Genomic DNA, 3,163 nt, shown 5'->3' with positions numbered 1-3,163 from the left:
ATAATTATACACATAGAAAAACACACACACACACACACACACACACACACAGAGTTTCATTTTCTGTGAAAATGATGAAAATATTAAATACACTTAGAACATGATTAAAATATTTAAGTAGTTGATTGTTTCATCTATCAAATGTTTTTATATATATATATATATATATATACATTTTTGTAAAGTGTTTTGTAAAGTCATAATTGTGTTATAATTTAGTAGTTTTGATCTGTTTGCTATTTACAGTGGTTACTGTGTAATATTTTTTTCATAGTGTAATTTTTGGTGAATTCTATTAAAACCAGTTAGTTAATTATGATAATGGGACCTTCAGAAAAACATTCAAAAATGCATTGTCCCTGTTTTTCAATTGACAGATAATAATGTGATAATGTATGATTTCAACTGTTGTTTTTCTTTATTAATTTTAGATCACTCTGGATTGAGGTATGTCAGAGATAAACCTTGAGCTCTAAAGGGCATGCAACTCATTGAAGATTTGCATATTGCAAAACAGAGAAGAGAGCCTTGGATCTTCTGGATCTTTCTTCAGGTGAGAAAGTCCTGCATAATAGCTCTGTATTTCCACGCCCAGTTTTGATATTTATTTAATAATGTACTGACAAGCACATCAACACACACTTAAGCAATATCACTCAAACAGGAGTAATGTAAAGGTGTTTTTACAGAGCTGAGTTAAGGCTGCTTTGTGGCTGCTCAAAAATCTCTATATAGGTGCAATGCAGCATAAAATGCAGACTTATTTGATCCTATATACATGTGCATATTTACCATTTGAAATGTCTGTTTACAGGTTGGAACAAATATCATTCAGTATTTGGAGGAGGAGCAGCAAAGGCGATTCCCTCATGTCCTGCAGTTTTGGGATAAAATCAAGCCTTTGTTATTGTGGGAGACCGTCTTTTATAAGCAGTTGATAGATGCTTTATATTATTGTACAGTACAGTATCCCATGCCCATGTCTCTACACAGCACACAATCCTCTATATTCTGTTCCATCAACACATTTTCACCTATTTAGACAGTTTATAATCGCATTGTCTGTACTAGCTTTTTTCAGTTTGTTTGTTTATTTGTCATTTTTTGTCAATTGAAACACAGTGTGATTATGCAGTAAATAATAACACAATTGCACCATAACTTAATTTAATAGTAGTGTTTGCAACTTTAAATGTAATATAAATAAAACATTTTCAATATATTTGTAAGCTGCATGTTGTTATGTAGCAGCAGCAATAATAATGATAGCAACAATAATGATAATGCCAACATTTTGGCCAAACAACCCAACAAATTAGTTGTTCTATAACCCAATTTACTGGGTAAAACTTACTACCCAATGTATTGGGTTAAAATAACCCTACAAGAGGTTGGTGCTATATAGATAATGGTATGATGATCTCTTACATATTTTACTGCGTAATGAGGTTCGGCTGATTTGAGTTGGTGTGTATGTCCTCCAAGCCTGCCGGCGGCGCTAATGCGGCTCCAGCGGGTTTAATGACGCACAAGCGCCGCTGAGAAGAGGCAAAAGAAGACGCGCTGGAAGAAGTGGCCGCCTCCATGTCGTGAATGTGAAGACTGACAAAAATTACAATTTTATCCAACTGCTGAACTCATCGAGATCATAATCGAATCATATACCATACCGGTAAGATGACTGAGTAGTTACATATATATTTATCAAATGTAGGATGAGTAATTAATCTGATCTTTCATTAGCGGATTTGAAAGCGCTTTACTCTCACTGTCAAAGTTAATTGAGGGATAAAAGATCAAACTGCTCTTTTCGCATAAACATCACATTTACTGGATAAGCAGCTACGTTAGTCACATTATATTATACACGCTCTGAGACATCGGATAGATTTGGTATTTCAGTGTGGTCTGTAGCTGATGACACTTGAGCTTACGAAACAAATGAGTCACAAATAGACTTTAAATAGAACTTGAAATATTGTACCGCGCGCGAGATCAGCGGCCTCGAATATGATCTTATTTATTGCGACGATAACCGTGATGCAGTTACAGTTATCAGATGGTAATGCGTTGTTTGGCGGATTTCATGAGAATTTAATTGTTTTCAAGAAACACATTTTGTACTAATTCTTACGAAAAAAAGGTGTGCTATTTGTTTTAATTCTGTTTTTATTACTATATGAAATTAATACTGTTCTGAGTCTGACAATACTTTAAAGTAAAGTAAAAAATATTGAATCCAATAATATTATAATGCTCTACTAAATCTTTAAGAGTAACGCTAATCTTTATTGAGAATAATGTGAATTGAAACTAAATTACTTTCATGTTCAGAAGCTTTACTGTAATGACAATTTGGTTGTGAAATGTTCTTCTTTGTCCAAAAATAATGTTACAGTGAGAAAAAATATATATAAAGATTCTTGCAAATGCTAAACGTGTACTAGATCATGTTTTCATGCGATTTTGTACCTTTCTCAGCCTTATACCATGGTATGGTAATTTCCATAGTCTACTTCACATACTATTATCTGAAATGTTCACTGATAACAATGTCAAAAAAATAATGCTAATACACGGTACTTTTGTGATCAGTATTGGAATCCAGAGTTGCGTTGGTTAATAGCTTTTTAAAGTAATTACTTGCAGTGGAAGTGTCAAGTCTCGTTTATTTATGTAGTGCTTTATACAATGCAGATCTTTAAAGCACCTTCACAGTAATAAACGGTCAAATACCTGTATTAATGTTTCAAACTTCAATCTCAGCATTAAAGGGGTCATATGATGTTGCTAAAAAGAACATTATTTTGTGTATTTGGTGTAATGAAATGTGTTTATGCAGTTTAAGGTTCAAAAAACACATTATTTTCCACATACTGTACATTATTGTTTCTCCTCTATGCCCCGCCTTTCTGAAATGCGTCGATTTTTACAAAGCTCATCGGTCTGAAAAGCGAGGTGTGCTCTGATTGGCCAGCTATCCAGTGCGTTGTGATTGGCCGAATACCTCAAGCGTGTGACGGAAATGTTACGTCCCTCACCATATTGTGATGCCTGCGGCAACCACATGTGACGACCCCAGGCTGGGCTCCGCTTCGTCCACGGTGAAAGCCGATCCAGCGATACACAGCGCGAAGTTGAAGTATTTCCTCAGCGACCAGCA

The 3,163-nt window shown here is 34.7% G+C and overlaps 1 protein-coding gene across 3 annotated transcripts in view; it reads left to right on the top strand.

The window, feature by feature from the left end:
• Positions 1–1,530: 1,530 nt before the first annotated feature.
• The window catches only part of LOC107679687 (cyclin-K-like), a 7,492-nt gene continuing 5,859 nt past the window's right edge, over positions 1,531–3,163 (top strand). Inside the window, exon 1 of one of the 3 annotated variants that reach the window (XM_016475316.1) lies at positions 1,531–1,672. The gene's annotated coding sequence lies outside the window, so the exon portion shown is untranslated. The remainder of the gene's footprint in view (positions 1,673–3,163) is intronic. The other 2 variants (XM_016475315.1, XM_016475314.1) reach the window with 2 other exon arrangements.

The sequence above is a fragment of the Sinocyclocheilus anshuiensis genome, unplaced genomic scaffold, assembly GCF_001515605.1.
Source record: "Sinocyclocheilus anshuiensis isolate Anshui unplaced genomic scaffold, SAMN03320099.WGS_v1.1 scaffold280, whole genome shotgun sequence".
Classification (NCBI taxonomy): Eukaryota; Metazoa; Chordata; class Actinopteri; order Cypriniformes; family Cyprinidae; genus Sinocyclocheilus; species Sinocyclocheilus anshuiensis.
This window is presented reverse-complemented; position numbering and strand designations above follow the sequence as displayed.